Below are 18,183 nucleotides of genomic sequence, written 5' to 3'. Positions count from 1 at the left end.
CTCAAGTATATGGTAAGGAATTCCTGTGCAGGCCTACATAATTAGAAGCATCTACCAACAAACAGCTTTTCGTAAAACCCTTTCTCCCCTCTTTGTTTCTGGGTGTCTAATGTAAAGGCATTTGGGTTTCTAAAGCTGCTTGATTCAATGTATGCAGCAGACTGTCCTCCAAAAACATTAGGTCAGGTGAAATCTACCTTGCCACTAAACAACATTACAATAATAAATAACAGGTTGCTATCCTTTCAGAAATTTGAATCAGTTGCCTAATGGGTTTTGACAACACAGCTCTAATTTCCTAAATTGTGCAATTACATTAATTCTACCTGCAGGCTAAAAAGAGAGAGAGAAAAAAGAACTAAGGTCTAACTCACTGAATAAATCGGATGACATGTTAAGCCTCTCTGTTTTGTTAATGAGGATTAATGTAACATGAACTGCCACTTCCTTCTCCTCTTTAACAACAGGGTATTTTTCCCTCAAGCGTGTACATACCATCTATATCCCGAGGAGCTTTGATTTCCTGTTAGAATGAACATGAATTTGAAATTTGCCTACAAAGATGTGTCACAGAATTCTGCCCGAAAGCATGTAAGTGACAATGGGGAAAATTTGGAAAGTACAGGGCAGCTTTGAGACAGTCATCACTGTCAGCTCGTGGGTCTGATCTGCATCTTCTATTACAACTATCAATCAAAACACCTCCCTGACTTACCCGCAACTGACACCAGTTGTAAAATGCAGATCCATGTGTTGCATGCATTGCAGTGATACAACATCATTAATTCCATGCTAAAATGATAATAACAAGGAGTCCTTTGTGCTCCCTGAGCTTGGTTGGTTGCTTGCAGACGTGGCATTACCCAAACTAAGCAACATCACCATTGTTACATCAGTGACAAATGATGTTACCTAATTTGGGTAATAAAACTTTTGCAAGAAAACAACCCAACCCAACCAAAGGCCCCTTATTTCAACCCTGAGCTACAAATATTCTCCTTTATTGATGATAATAGCCTCTAATACATCTTTGAAAACAAAATCCTGCTGCTGAAGATGAAGTGGGAGACGGGGAAAACATCCCTGCTTCCTCTTTGCACACCCAGACAAAGAAATACATTACTCTGAAAAAAAAAGTTTATTCACTGATGTTTATAGAAACGTAAGATAGATGGAATAAGTACATGTGATGGAACATTTTGTGCAAATGTGCTAAAGATGGATTATTGAATGCAGTTATAGCAGTATACCGTATGATGGAAGTTAGGCAAGTATGAAAATAAATAGAATGCTTAGCAAATTGGTTCGGCGCTGCCTAGAAAAACAGACAAGGAGATGCAATGTGCCCATTGTTGTTTCAGGTATTCATGGATAAATATGTAAGGTGACAGCAGCAGAAGTGCTTCAGGTGATTTCAGAGGTGAGTTTGTTGGAGAAATGACTGCACATATACTTTCACATGCAGATTATTTGTTTTGGCTAATTTAAATTATTTTCAGTAAATGTTAGAAAGTGTTAGAAATATAAATGTTAATTTAAATTATTTGCAGTAAATATTAGAAAGACTGAATGATGCCACAAGGAATATGCATCTGAAAATGGATGTATCAAGGACCAAAGTAATTAATTGTGTGTACTAGAGAAAATGGAGTGAATTATTACAAGCGATACAAAAATGGTGGAAAACTAGAGCACATATAGGTGAATTTGTGTCCCTTGATAGAATGTTGGGGATGGGGAAATGGATGGAGAAATTTTAAATGTTCAAAACTCAATTGAAAGAGAGTAGGCAAGATCTGAGTGTTGTAAAGCAGGGGTCCAAACCCCCAGACCGCTACCGGGTTTTGAATCTTTCAGAATTGGGCTGAGGAAGTGGTGGGCAAACATCAGTGGTGGGATTCAAATTTTTTTTACTACCGGTTCTGTGGGCATGGTTTGGTGGGTGTGGCATGGGAAGGATACTGTAAAATGTCCAGTCAGAGGTGGTATTTGCCAGTTCTCTCAACTACTCAAAATTTCCGCTACCGGTTCTCCAGAACTGGTCAGAACCTGCTGAATACCATCTCTGGCAGGCACATGCGCGTGCATCACCACTCACACGAGCAGCAAGTGAGGTCTCACAAATGGAGCTGCGGGCACCCATGCTTGATTGCCGCATGTGTGGAACCATCCATTTCCCCCCTCCCTGCTGGTCTGCAAAGCTAAAAAGGTTGGGGAACTCTGTGGTAAAGAATGGATGTTTGTCCAAAGAAGTAATAATGCTTGTTTATAAAAGTATACTTTTGCCCACTTTCTTGTTTGGAATTGGAGAAATATGAAAGTTAGTTAAATGCAAATGGGAATGGGTCTGTGTAATGAAAAAGAAGACATAGGATAAAGCACATAAAAAGGACTATGTGGCTTGATTTCAGTGTGACATTATATAGAGAGAATGAATGAAGATCAAATTGCAAAACAAATATATGAAGAAGAAGAGTGACTAATGGAGAAAAGAACAATTTCAGTTAATGAGATCCTAAAAAAAAGAGGTAATCAGATTAAAGAACAAAATGTGTTAGGTGCCTTTAGAAATAAGTCTAGTTTATACGAATAAAAAGATACGGAGAAGTAAAGTGATAGGGGTTAGTATAAATTAGTTTAACTACATTTACTTATGTCATAATTTTAGCCATTGCTTACTACGTATTTACCAAAGGCCTGGGTGAAGAACTAGGTCTTTATTACTCTTCTGAATAACAGCAAAATGGGGACCATCTGAATATTGGGGGGGAATACCTCATGCTAGGGGCAGAGGTGCAGGAATAAAATACCATAAAATACATTTGCATTTAGTGTAAGAAAATCCAAAAAAATGCAAAAAAAAAGCAAAGGGAAGCTACAAATATATTTCAAACACAAAAGACTTGACTATAAAGATAGAAGGGAAAAAAAGAACAGTTCTAAGATACATAGATATGAAGTATGGTGTGATCTGCAAGTTAAAAAGAATATAAAGGCCTTTGCATTATGCAACAAAACAAAACAACCCTAGACAGGCAACTCTGAGTGACCCCTTTCAAAATGCCCAACCTTAGAATCTCAGTGGAATTTAGATATTGGGGTGTTTATAAAGTCAGGAGAACATAAATACATATACTCAAGGCAAAAAGACTTATGGTGTAGCTCAGACAATTCAATCATTTGGAGGAAAAATGTTCAGGGAAAAATGAAATGCTATTGAGGAGAATCAGGTGATATAATCTGCCCATTAGCATCTGCAAAAAACTTATCTAGAGTGTTGGTAAAAGTATAAAATGCATCAGAAGAATGAATCCTTTCTTTCTTTCTTTCTTTCTTTCTTTCTTTCTTTCTTTCTTTCTTTCTTTCTTTCTTTCTTTCTTTCTTTCTTTCTTTCAAACAAGTTTTATTCAGTTTTTCCAAATGAATTACAAAACAAAAAAGCTCTTTTCAGTGGACAACATAATTCCAGGTCACCACTTTTACATACAAATATGACAAAAGTTATATATTTATTTTTTACATTCAACTTCATATCTTATCCAACTTTTACTTAATTCTATTATTACTTTTTCCATTCCAACTTTTACAGAAGTAAAGAGCAAACAAATTAATCCTGGCCTCTGATATTAGTCTCAATCTAAACATCCTCTCAATTCATTTCAATTACTTCAGTTTCTTTTAAGGCATAAGGATGTAAATGTAAAGCTAAGTGCAAAGCTAAAAATGTTTTGCTAAATATAGGAGATTTATTTAACTCATTGCTAGTTTACATGATTACATGCAGTGGTTGGAGCATATTATTATCCCATACTATTTTTTTAATTGCTGCTCTTTTATTACCTGGCTTACTTTTAAAAATCCATCAAAGAAATAAATAGAATGGGTATGGTCCAGGGAATTTTATAGTCCCACTCTGATTTGTATATAAGAAACTTATAAACACATATACCTAGAGTCATTCTCCTTTTACCTGAGAGCTTTGCTAAAATTTAATTTTAGGTTAATCGTGGCAATGAGAAGAAAAGAGAGAAAGACAGAATGATTGAGGGAGATGGACAAGGGCTGTTATTTATTCTTTCCTAGTGTTGACAAATGTCAATTGTTCTAGGATGGCTAGTTATACCTTGCCTTTTTCCTCCTAACACAGTGGCTTTGTTCCACAATGATCAGAGCTAGAAACCAACTAAACATATTTTAACTTAGCAGGGGAATCAACCAGCTGGAGGCCATGATAAGTTAGAACATCCATCTACTATTCAGTGGTGGATTGTAAAATAGGTTACCACTGGTTCGGTGGACGTCAGTGGTGGGATTCAAATTTGGGGGGGGCGTGGCTTAGTGGGCATAGCAGGAGAAGGATACTGTAAAATCTCCAGTCAGAAGTGGTATTTGCTGGTTCTCTGAACTACTCAAAATTTCCGCTACCGGTTCTCCAGAACTGGTCAGAACCTGCTGAATACCACCTCTGTTGAGCGTGGGTTGGTGGGCGTGTTTTTTTGCACACGCACACACTTTCCTCACATGTGCATGCCAAACACGCACTTTGCGCATGTGCAGAGGCTTTCCTACTCACCTCCTGCAATCCTGCACTCTCCCTGTCACTTCAGTAACTGACACGCAGCAATCTGCTGTGTCACGCAAAGCAGCCGTGCTTCAAAAGCAGGGAATAAAGGACAGTAGGGGAGCCCCGGCAACAGCAGCTCCTCAAAGAGAACTGCTTCAGTCTCTGCTGACCTTTGGCGCTGTCGGTATGCCAGAACCGGGCCGAACTGGTAGAATAGCACCACTGTTACTACTGTGGCCTAAGCAGAGGAATACATTCAACTACAAAAGGGATTTCTAAAGCCAGCTTCATTCCAGCTAATTTATAAGTGGATATTTAAGTAGCTTAAGGCTGCGACATGAAAGCTTTAGATACAATAATGTAAAAGGGAGGTGTCTAGGTATACATTTCCTTGTCCATGTCTCATCTAGAAACCCAAAAGGAGTCTTCTGGCAGCTCTAAAAATACTGTCCTCATGCAAAATTCATGCTAACTATGAGAAACATGTTGTAAGACAGGCTTTGATTTGCAATGATGAATCAGAGGAGAAAGCAGAAAAGAAAGAAAAAATAGAAGCAGGAGCCTTGTCAGATCTAATGGGTTACTTGTCTCTCAGCCCATAGCTCAAGTGGCAGGGGAATTCTGGGAGTTGAAGTCCACAAGTCTTAAAGTTGCCAAGTTTGGGGACCCCTGGTATAACATAAAAGTTAATAAAGATTTTATTATCTTGTCTCAGGATGTCTCTAAATCAGAGGTTCCCAACCTTTTTTCGCCCCGCACCCCTAAAGAAATTTCACTCGAACCTCGCACTCCCTGAAATAAATAAATAATAAAAATGCCAACATATAGCCAATATCCTATTATTTACCTGGACTTTTTCTCGCACCCCCTGGAATATCGTCTCGCACCCCCAGGGGGTTCGAGCACCCTAGGTTGGGTACCCCTGATCTAAATGTTTCCTGTTATATGGATGGGGATATGAGTGGAAAATAATAACTGTAATGTAAGATAATTCAGAGCTTGATCAATGTAGTGCTTTTTGACAAAAAGAATTAGGTCCCTCTATCAGAAATACTCATGGATGTATTTATTTGTTGAATTTATCTAGCTGCCCACCTCAATCTTACAATATTGAGTAGGTCACAGAGTAGAAAACATAAAAACAAAAAGTAATAAAACAACAAAAACACAAAAGTGAGACTCCTGAACTCTATATTCAAATCAACCAGTTTTGAGGAGAGGAGAGGAGAGGAGAGGAGAGGAAAGGAAAGGAAAGGAAAGGAAAGGAAAGGAAAGGACTAGCGTTTCTCAACCATGGCAGCTTGAAGGCGTAAGGACTTCAATTCCCAGAATTCTCCAGAGCCCTCAATTTTTGAGAATCTATCTTGAGAAAGTAGACTGCATTTCTGTGGGCAAACAACAGGAAAGTAGTAATACTCAGCATGGCCAAAACTGTATGCTTTTTCTGCTTACAATAAAAGCACATGAAATAGGATTTCCTCACTGGCCTCAAATCAAAAATCTTCTAACTGGCTTATTGAATGTACATAAAAAATACAATGTAAGTCAATATCATAATCAATCAAAACAGCAATTCAATTAATTCTCAATTTAAATTAATTCTAAAAAAAATAAATTAAATTTTTTGAATATTAAGGTAACCAACTTTTTACAATGAGAAGGAGGACACAAATAAATTGAACAAAAAAAAAAAGCCACTTGCACACGGCACACTTTCTCAAAATAATTCTCCTGTGTGGAGCGCATGTGTCTCATAATCATATCTCACAGTACTGAGCCTTGACGAATCGTCATGTTAAATACAAATATGTCACATCACACACAATGGATCAGCTCAGCATTGATCAAATACGGAGATTTACAGATTAGTCTTCAAATATCAAAAAGGAGGACATGTAGGAGGACACTTTTTGAGAGAGGACAGAATTTACAAAAGGAGGACTGTCCTCCCTTGAACTTTTTAATTCTACATCTTTTGATAGTACTCAGGTTTTTGTTAAGAGGAGGAGGAGGAGGAGGAGGAGGAGGAGGAGAAGGAGAAGGAGAAGGAGAAGGAGAAGAAGAAGAAGAAGAAGAAGAAGAAGAAGAAGAAGAAGAAGAAGAAGAAGAAGAAGAAGAAGAAGAAGTGGTGATAATTTTTATAGCAAAATCACTGGCAGAGTCAAAAATGGCAGAGTCACTTACAAGCTCAAGATTGTATATACAAATAGTCCTTGACTTACAACAGTTCATTTAGTGACCATTTAAAATTACAATGGCACTGAATAAAGTGACATGACACTTCTGAGCAACTACTTTGTCAGCTGTGGAATTTGGACAGCTGAAGTCTCCTTTTAGAGGGCACCCAGCTTGGATAAGGCAATCTTAAGTCAACTGTTACGTATGCTAAATGCAAATGGGATTCATGTATCCAGTTTCTCTTTATTTGGGCCACTTGGACAAGTCTTCATCCATGAGGGAAAAATGCTCTCTTGTTACCGGCACCAAAATATTGCATGTTATTTGATTCAGCTGTTGGCTTTTCAGTGTTTATTTATTTAGTGAATTATAGACCACCTATGTCATATACTGTACATGGGTACTGTACTGGGTAGTTTCACAATTAGAACAGAATAAAAACCCATAAAAGAACCCAAACAAAATATAAAAAGAACAACAATAACCTAAAAAAATAGCAGCTGAGCAATGTCACAATCACTCAAACCAGCCATGACAGGTGCTCATCCATATTGCCAGGGCCTCTGAGAAAGGCTAATGGAGTCAAGAAAAATCTGGTTACTGAGGGGATGATGTGCCAGGATATGGATGCATATTTTTGTGCATGAAATGGAAAATGACTATAGAGATTCTCAATCGTCCAAAAAATGACCTTTGGAATAACCATGAGCTATGCTGGCTGGCGAATTCTGGGAGTTGAAGTCCATAAGTCTCAAAGTTGCCAAGTTTGGGGGCCCCTGGCCCAGGTCATGGTTATTCCAAAGGTCATTTTTTTCAAAAAGCAATTGAACTTACTTGTTTTTTTTTCTTTGAAAGCATTTCACTTCTCATCCAAGAAGCTTCTTCAGTTCTTCTGAACAGAAGAAACTTCTTCGATGAGAAGCAAAACATTTTCAAAGTAAAAGGAAAAAAACCCCAAAGTCCAGTTGCACTTCTTTTGATGTGGTTATTATAATTTTTAAAAAAATATGAAGTAGAAACTCTTTTACCACACACATTTAAGGACTTTAGTACATTATTTGGGTATTACTTTTTTTACTCTCTACCATTTTGAGTCATTTGAGATTCATAAAGGCCAAGCCTTTCCAGTTGCAGGTGTATTTTTTTTTACTTCTTATATGCAACTCATTCTTTCATTTTAAAGCTTACTGAGATGGAAAAATGAGATAGAGAAGGGCTCTTTCCAGCTCTTGCTATGAGCTGGAAATGCCACTTCTAGTCATTCCAGGTTTTGTTTTAAATGTTAATGTTCCTGAAGTGAGCAATTTTCAGTAATTCTCCAGCTGTTATGGGAGTATTAGCAGGCACATTCCTCCTTGCAGCCAATCTAATTTTATTACTGTAAGTTGTACCTATAGCAACCAAAACACAGGTTTTAAGACATTTAATGATGCTGCCGCCATATGGCATCATCTATGTAGCAGAATTATTGTTGCAAAGGAGGATATATAGAGTAGATTGCTAGATATATTTTTCTATAGAAGTATGTATTTATTCTAGCTTATTGTCAACGCACAACTTAATCTTTCTACTCTCAGAAAGATGCTTGCAGGAGGGTGAAAAAGTCAAGATGGCAGACATAGATGCATCATCAAAAACTCTCTGCTTTTTTATATGTATTGTGTTGTGTTTCAGTGGGAGCAAGTTTGAACTGCATGGTTGTGGTTATCATTTTGTCTGTTTTACTCTCTGCTCTCTGGATAGCATTGATATTAATTATTCAGTGTGTACATTCTTTGGCTGCTGTTTATATTTTGAGATAATCTTCCATTTTGATCATGGCCCTGCAAAGTACTTGGATACAGCAAATATTTGCAAATATCACATGATTTTTTTCTATAACTTATTTTGCTCCATTAGAAAGCCATTTGAGTAAATCTATCCCTTTAGAAATCAGAGATTAAAACTTTTTTTAAAAATGAATGTCATCGTATCTTACAATCGTTGCTTCTTTAGTACTGGAATTTTTAGACTGCCTACCCGAGTGGCTGTAGGAAAAGCAAAGACTAATTTATCTTGAAGTCAGTGAGAGAATACAAATAATTTGCAAGTGCTTTTCCAGTTTTTTTTTCCATTTTCACGGGAGGGCAGGCATGCAATCCTAGGAAACCATTCAGTTGCTTAAAGAAATTGCAGATTACTGCTACATTCATGCTCCTGGGCACCCTAAGGAACCTTTTTGGGTTCCAATTTTAAACAGCACACATCTCTCTCTCTCTCTCTTCTCCCTCCCTCTCCCTCTCTCCCTCTCCCTCTCCCTCTCCCTCTCTCTCTACCTATCTACCTATCTCTCCATCTCTCTCCATCTCTCTCTTAATCTCTCTATCTCTGTCATGTATCTCAGTAGTTCTTAACCTTTTTGAAGGAATCGCCCCCTTGAGCCATTGAGGAAGTTATCATCGCTCCCCTCCTGCCGAACATAACCTCTCAATCACAACACAGGGAAATAATTCTTCACTTGGAAATACGTTTTTTTTTTGTTTTCTTTAAAGTTGTCATCAGGACATATCAATGCAAATAATTTATTTCCAGTCTTTTTCCCATATCTCAACTGTGTGAAAAATTCTGATGCCATCCATCACTTTACTCCCAAACTTTGTGATACATGTATTTCATTATTATCTTCTTTATTCAAGACACTTAAATACAATGACCACTGAAAACAAAATTCAATTGCAAGAAAATGAAATGCCCGAAAAAAACAGTAACATTTAATGATTTAAGTACAAGTGAATTTTAAGATGCAAAAAGAAATATAAAAAGGGCATAAGAACAAACTGCAATGCAGGAACTAAGAATTTCAAGATGAAAACTCTGAAACTAAATTAAGATTCAAGGAAAATATCTATTCATGCACACTGTAAAAAGGGTTAAAAAGACAAAAAGAAAATTTTTACAGAAGGAAAGCAACAAAAATCAGAGCGACAAATTTAATGCCTAAACTAAAGAAAATATATATATATATATATATATATGTACAAAAAAGATTTACACAAAGAGCACAACAACAAAAATTGAAACCATAAAACCGAGATACCAAAATATAATATCGAACTGGAGTGTATGCTAAAAAGTACAATACAAAGAGACACACAAAAAGTTTTATAGAGCACAATAAGAATTTGAAAACGAAGCCAAAAACTCAAACTGGAGCATGAAATCCAATGCAAGCAAATACAACGATAAGAGCTGAGAAAATTATTAACGAAGAAAATGTATGTATACAAAAAGCAAAAAAAGAACATCAATAGCTGCCTTGTGCTTGGTGAGTTGATGCCAGTTTCTTGATGTCTGGAACCATTTTTGTTAATCTCATTCTTAAATCACCGTGCTCAGTGATCTTCAACATGTTAACTTAGAAAGGATCTGTTGGACAGCACTGAAGCCCCTCTCCACTAAGTAATTGGAAGGAAAGGCTAAAAGAAGCAACTTAACTTCTTCCTACAATATTGGGTAAATATTCCTCATTTTCACCCAAAAAGCTTTGTCGCTGTAACTCTGAAAATGTGATTGGGCTTCACAGTCATATTTCAGATCTGTCAGTGGCTCTTGCAATTTGGGATGAGGTTGTGCAAAATCTGCTGTGAAAGGATTTAGCACCCAAGTGGGCACTTCCAGATTTATCAGATCATAGAATCTGTTTTCCATAACTTCTTTTAGTTGCTTCAAGTGGCAGCAAAAAAGTCCAAATCTTCTGCTTGGAGTTGACATTCATTACCAACTGATACAGCTCCTGGCGACTCATATTGCTTGCAAGGAGGTCCAATTCGGAAATAAATGAGCAGTTTACTCCTTTAGCCTTAAGAAAATTGATTTTATCTCCTTGCAGCTTTACGTTCAAAAATATCAGTGAGATAAGCTACATCCAGACGTCAAAGTTTAAGAGAACTACTTAACTTGGATCAATGGATTCAAGAAATTCGACAACTGTGTCAAAAAGTTCATGGAATCGCCACAAACACTTTCTTTTTGAAATCCACCTTACTTCGGTGTGCAAAAGGAGACGTTCAAACTCCTCATCATTTTCTTCACAAAGCTTGTGAAAAAGTTGGTTGTTCAAGACATTTGACTTAATTTTATTCACAGCATTAATGACGTAACATATAGATTCGTGCAAATGGCATGAATTTTTTGGACAAGGTGCTGTCTATGAATGACACAATGGACAGTCATAACTCCAGGTACAACCAATTTTAGATGAGCTTGAAATCAGCGATATCGTCCAACCATGGATGCAGCTCTGTCGGTTGCACATGCCACGATGTTTGTCAAAGGGATGTTTTTCTCATTACAAAACTCTTCAACCTTTTTAAATATCAAAGAACCTTTTGTGTCAGTGGCTAAATTTCAAGCAAATAACAGTTCTTCCCCAATCTCTTCATTTCCATTGATGAAATGGACATAAGCCAATAACAAGGCTTCATTTTCACGACTCATTGACTCATCAATCTGCATCACAAATTCTGTACTTTTCAAGATGTCAATAAGCCTTTCTTCCATGTCAGCATCCATTTCATAAATTCTTTTTGATACGGTGTCATTGCTCAAAGGAATCAATTGTGTGACAGTGCTTGCATTGGGCCCCAACATGGTGGCAACAATCTGTTTCACTGCTGGTAAAATCAGCGTTTCTCCGATAGTGTGAGGTTTGCTACATTTTGCTATCAACAAAGATACTTCATAGGAACAAATGAGCCCCTTGCTGGCGTTGAGTGACGATTTTCCAAATAACTTCTCAACAGTGTTGTGACCCTCAAACTTGGCCTTTAAGGATTGGAAAAACGATACCGGTTTGTCCGCTTTATCTGAATGAATTCTTAACAAATGGTCTTTCAGTCAGGAAGGCTTCATTTCTTCATTTGAAAATGTTTTCTCACACAGAAGACAAAACGGAAGCTGTACGTTGGAAGGAGATGGAATGAATCCCAATTTTAGGTATTCCATCGAATATTCACGACACTTCCTCTTCTTGGCCATGTTGAGAGGTCTTTGAAATGAAAGGCACTAACTGCAAATTAAATTTTTGACTGCACTGGAACACTATAAAACACACGTGGACATCGATAAACCTAGTTTCAACAGTTACGTTGACATCACAGGGGACAGCCACTCACCATGCGATGTTTCGAAAGAAGCGCTCACTCCTCCATCACTGCCCATTCTGGCCAATGGGGCACCACTGTATGGGTAGAGTGATAGAGGCTGCTGTGCAACATGCATGAAGATGAGCGATGTGTATTCATATATGTACAGCGTTCTGTACTGAAGCTAGCTGGAGGAACATTTTAAAACATAGTTCAATCAACTAACAGTGAGCGATCTGATGTTTTTGTATGACAGATATACAGCAGTTCACTGTATGAAAAAAGTCTCAAAAGTGTCCCACAAATTTCTTGCTCCATCGGCCCCATATCACCCCCCTTCCATTCCTTCGCCCGCGTCACCCCTTTTTGTTCCATCTCCCCTCTGAAAAATGATATGGTCCCCTGGGCGCCGATATCACCCAGGTTAAGAACCACTGATCTAATAGGACAAAGAAAGAAGGCATTGTCTGTCACAGCACCTGTTCCATGGAGCTTCATATACTGTACAGGTAGTCCTTAACTTACCACAGTTCACTCAGTGACCGTTCAAAGTTACAACGGCACTGAAAAAAGTGACTTATGACCATTTTTCACACTTATGACCTTTGCAACATTCCTATGGTCACACGATTTATATTCGTATGCTTGACAACCGACTCATATTTATGACGGTCACAGCATCCTGAGGTCACGTGATCCCCTTTTGTGACCTTCTGACAAGCAAAGCCAATGGGAAGGCCAGATTCACTTAGCAACCCTGTTAATGACTTAATAACTGCAGTAATTCATTTAACAAATGTGGCAAGAAAAGTCCTAACATGGGGGAAAACTCACTTAACAAATTTCTCACTTAGCAACATTAATTTGTGGTCATAAGTTGAAGATGATCTTTACTCCCCTTCCATGAGATTGGCTCTGCTGTCCTTTCATAACGCACTAAAGACCTGGATGTGTTCCAAAACGTGCAGAATCAGGAGCTTAAATGGCCTGTGAGATGTTGTTTTGCAGGATGCTTTCGGAGGTTATGCTGCAACCAGGGGTGGGATTCAAATTTTTAACAACTGGTTCTGTGGGCGTGGCTTAGGCGGTCGGCTTGGTGGTCATGTTATTGGCTGGGTGTGGCCAACTCAATATCACTCACATCGAGGCACACATCTCCTCACCTGGCCTCTCATGACTGTGGGGATGCTGCAACAGTCGTAAGTGTGAAAAATGGTCCTAAGTCACTTTTTTCAATGCCAGTGTAACTTTGAATGGTCACTCCACACAAGCAAAGTAACAGCAAAGGAGGGGAAAGAAAACTCCAGAGAGGTTCTGAGACAGGAAGTCCAGTCCTGCCAAGAATGTAATAAGGGTTAACAGAAAGGAGAGGCAGTTTCTGTAAGCAACACCAGAATGTTTCCTTCCTGCCTTCCTTACAGGATTAGGCCAGTAATTTCTTCTAACAACTGGTTCTCCAAACTGCTTAAAATGTTAACAACCAGTTCTAGCAAACTGGTAGAATCCCACCCCTGGCTGCAATTCTTGAAAGGTTTTGTTTTTTTTGTTCTGTTGATATTTAGCTAACCAGAGTTGCATCTCTAAGATGGGGGGCTATGTGAATTGAAATAATAATAATAATAGTTATTTCTATTTATTTTCCTCTCTTTCAGTTTTCAACCTTCCATTTATTTTCACAACCTTGAAATAACATATTTATTTGCAGATAAGCCCATCAACTGATAAGCCAACTCCATTTTTTTTGCTGAGATACCATGAAAATTGTGCCTCCTGCAAATAAGGTAACCTTCAAAATTTTCATGTTTTAATTTTCACAATTGTTTTATCCACTGCCGATGACTTTTTGATAAAACTTCAAAGGATGCCGTATTCACGATTGGACTTATCCATGGACATATGCAGGTACTTAAAAACTGTATTACCATATATACTCACAGATAAGCCCATTTGCAGATAAGTCATACCAAATTTGGGGGATATATTTTGGCACCTAAAATTCTTGGCTTATCTATCCACAGGTTTATAGCAGAGGTGGTATTCAGTAGGTATTCAGTAGGTTCTAGAGAACTGGTAGCAGAAATTTTGAGTAGTTTGGAGAATCGGCAAATGCCACCTCTGACTAGAGATTTTACAGTATCCTTCCCCTGCCACGTCCACCAATCCATGCCCACAGAACCGGTAGTAAAAAAAATTGAATCCCACCACTGATTGATAGAATATGTATAATAAAAAGATTGGCATTCCAATTCATTTTGAAAAGATTGATAAGTTTGGCATTTTCTCTCATTCAATTAAGCTGCAGAAAGTTGGAAGGTAAGGCAGGAAATGTGCTGGTATAATCCTCCTGAACAGAAGATGACTTGATAATAGAGATGTACTTAAAAATAAAGAAGATGGTGTCTATGGAGATCCAGCTCATGGTTGTCACAAAGGTGCTTTTCCAAAAGGCAAATGGATTTTGTTTTTCCTTGAAGATGTTTCGCTTCTCATCCAAGAAGCTTGGATGAAGTGAAGAAGCTTCACTGAAGAAGCTGAAGAAGCTTCTTGCATAAGAAGCAAAATATCTTCAAGGAAAAACAAAGTCCAGTTGCCTTTTAGAAAAGCACCTTTGGGACAAAGTAGGTGGTGGCAGCACGTATTCACTGAGTAGGCTTTTTCCTACACGTGATGGAAGATCTAAAGGCTCCCAGACATGATTTTCTTTATTTCTGGGCTGCTACCCAGGGACCGTCTGGATTTCGCAGCTCACATCTGAAAGCCTTAGATTTGCGCAAATACATAGAATTACAGCCTGGGAAAAGCTAAGAAATTCTGTTCAATTATTCAGGAAGAGGATAATTAAACTTTTAAAACTCTACAGAAACCATCTTATGCCAACCAGACAGCTCTTTAATTATCAATCCATGAAAGAAAAAAGTGTTTCAGGCTTTGATTTTATTCCCCTCCCTTAATCTAATTTGCATTCCTTCCAATTAAATATCCAGACTTAATCTGTGCGGCTGTTAGAAAGAACTCGTACCACAAATACCCATTTATTTTAACAGTTAAAGCTATTGTTAGCAAATCTTGGAACAAAAATCCAGATGCCTACTATATAGCTGCAAAGAGCTAAAGTTTTAGTCTACATATAGATTTAGAAAACTATAGGATATTTTCGGCTAATGGCAATCTGGATTTTTTTTCCAGTCCAGATCCTCTGTTAAGCTTTAGCAAAGTTCAGGTTACAAGTCTATCCAATATGCAAATAAGCATTATTACAAGCACAAAAGTTGAAGTTATAACAATAGTTCAACATTTGTTTATACCAAAAATATACAGATGTCAAAGAGGTGGAAATGTTGATGATGTTAGAATCAATGGTAAAGCATGCAATATTTTCCCCACTTAGCAACCACAACTGGGACCGGCAGCTCTGTCACTAAGTGAACCAGTCACTAAGTGGAAAGTGGTTGGGATGGTGTTTTCCTTACACCCACTTCCTCACCTTTTGGAATGCTTACCAGGTGCTGGGATCTCTGGCTCACAAGAGCTGCCTGTAACCAGCAAAATCATCTTTGGCTTTTATTTTGCTCCTAATGATTTTACTTCAGCTTTCTGTTTTCTCCACAAGACTGAGATGGAAGCTGAAACGTCTTTAACTTAGTGTGTTTTGCAATTTAGTCTCATTTTTGCTAAAATAATGCATCCAGAAAAATGTCTTCACTCTATTTTCCAAATATTTAACCCTGTTTCATATGATAATCCTCAATTCAATCCAGCAATCTGAAATAATTGAATTAAAAAGTTATTTAACCCATATGTATGGCCGATATTAGTGGTTATACTTCTTTCCTATGAGTACTCTAAGAGCTTCAAGAGGTACAGCTATCATATTGTATTACTGCCCCAATTTGTTAGAGGAAATACCCATTTCATAAAATTCAAGTAGAAATATTTTTGAAAGATTACTTGCTTTAAAGAGGCTGATTAAAGGTACTTTGCCAAATATAAATGGGAATGTTGAACTGTACCCAAATGCTGTGATTAAGAATGCTATCCAATCTTTCAACAGCTTCATTTTTAGACTGGCCTGGTGCCCAAACGAAACAGGCAGGATGAAATATAGCTCATATATTTTCATCAAATATCTTAGGCTAGTTACCTCATAACCCCCCTCCTTTTAGATTTTTTTAACTTTTACTTTATAGGTAAAGATAAAGGTTCCCCTCACACATATGTGTCGTTTCTGGGTCTAGGGGGTGCTCATCTCCATTACAAAGCCAAAGAGCCAGCACTGTCCGAAGATGTCTCCAAAGTCATGTGGCTGGCATGACTAAACACCAAAGACGCATGGAACGCTGTTACCTTCCCACCAAAGTGGTCCCTATTTTTCTACTGCATTTTTACATGCTTTCAAACTCTAGGTTGGCAGAAGCTGGGACAAGTAACGGGAGCTCACTCTGTTATGTGGTGCTAGGGATTTGAACCACCAAACAGCCGACCTTCCTAATCGACAAGCTCAGCGTCTAAGCCACTGAGGCATTTCCCTACTTTATACTACCCCTATTTTATCTGCCTCTTTTTTATTAAGATATAATATTTTATATGGCTTTTGTTTTAAACTGTATATGGCCCAGAGACCCTCTGAGAGTGAGATGGGTGGTCTCTAAATTTGATCAAATAAATGAATTTTAAAACTTAATGTCCCCCCCCCCCTCTTTTCAAAGTGTTTTTTGCTGTAGTTTTTCCCTCTCTGATAGTTGCACTTTCCATGCAACCATTAAAATCCATGACATACATAAAGAACTTAAATCACTCTATATGAAAAAAAAATCAGGACATGTCCTTGAAATAGGTTGTCGTCATTTGTTTTATTAGCATGAGATGAGAAAAGACTATATCTCACGGCTTCCTCTGTGAGCTGTCTAAATGAGAGTGACTCAGTGGTGGGATTCAATTTTTTTTACTACCAGTTCTGTGGGCGTGGCTTGGTGGGCGTGGCAGGGGAAGGATTCAGTCAGAGGTTGTATTTGCCAGTTCTCTGAACTACTCAGAATTTCCACTACCAGTTCTCCACAACTGGTCAGAACCTGCTGAATTCCACCTCTGGAATGACTACTTCAGTATAATATCAGTGAAGTTTCTATTTAGTTTAAACTAATAGTTTAAACCCTATTATGTTTTTCTAAAATAATATCTGCACAGATGAAAGGTTCCATTGGTGGAAGAAAATGGGATACAATGAAAGTTAACCCAAAATAGATTTCCCCTTCAAACAAATAAACAATAACATTTAATGTTTTCTCTGCATTTTAAATATTGTCTCAATTCCACTAGAACACCATCTGCTACTGACTCATATACATTACCCACAGTCATGTTCTGTTACCATCTTCTTGTTGTCTGCATCGTTGTCCTATTTCATTCTATTCACATTCTTTTTTCCCTTGCCTTCCAAATTTTGATTCATTCTGCTATCCCCAAAATGGAAGGATCCAAATATCAATTTCCAAGCTATGTATGGCTTGTTGGGGTTGTTCGGTCCCTAAGTTGTGTCTGGTTCTTTGCGACCTCATGGATCACAGCACACCCCTCCCCTGCCCACCACTTGTCTCCCAGAGTTTGCCCAAATTCATGCTCATTGTATCAGTGACACTACCTAGCCACCTCATCCTCAGCTGTCCCATTCTTCTTTTGCATTCAATCTTTCCCAAAATCTGGTTCTTTTCCGATGAGTCCTCTCTTCTCATTAGTGGCTGAAGTATTTGAGTTTCAGCTTCAGTTATATGGCTATATTTGAGGAATACATTATTAGAGTATTAGGCAGACAAGCCAACCATATTTTAGCCTAGCTTGTAATACAAGCCTGGCCGTACTATTAGCTGGTGGTTCAATATGTCACCCAAAGCTACAAAATGAGATTAATTGAAAAATCTGTGAGTCAATTAACCATGAGTAACTTTGTGCATATGAAAAACTAGAATTGATTCCTGCCACACCCCAGTTCTACACAATTGTTTGAGAATTTGAAAGGGGTGTTTTGTCTCTTCCATCTTATATAAGATGAGCAAACCCCTGAATTCCCACTGATGTTGGATCTTTGGAAGGTACCATTTTCTAACTAGAAAAAAAAGGAAAGGATTTATTTTATGTGAATAATTAGATAATTGCCAGAAGGAATTGTTTTATTGACTTGGCCATCTGAGGATCATTTTTATGGATTGCCAATGCAGTTAAAATGCGGACCTAAAATGTTTTAAAACACAAGCATTTTGACTACCTATTTTGACATAACTCACACCACAAAGTCTGTTGTATAGCTCAACCACAACAAAAATA

The 18,183-nt window shown here is 37.8% G+C and overlaps 1 long non-coding RNA gene across 1 annotated transcript; it reads left to right on the top strand.

The window, feature by feature from the left end:
- The first annotated feature begins 483 nt into the window (after positions 1-483).
- LOC148127255 (uncharacterized) lies at positions 484-13,646 on the top strand. The gene is made up of 3 exons (XR_015741477.1): positions 484-591; positions 1,362-1,420; positions 13,571-13,646. It is a non-coding gene; the product is annotated as an uncharacterized LOC148127255 (long non-coding RNA).
- Positions 13,647-18,183: the final 4,537 nt, after the last annotated feature.

The sequence above is a fragment of the Pseudonaja textilis genome, chromosome 2 (genome assembly GCF_049901715.1).
Source record: "Pseudonaja textilis isolate UNSWEBS1 chromosome 2, rPseTex1.2, whole genome shotgun sequence".
NCBI lineage: Eukaryota > Metazoa > Chordata > Lepidosauria > Squamata > Elapidae > Pseudonaja > Pseudonaja textilis.
This window is presented reverse-complemented; position numbering and strand designations above follow the sequence as displayed.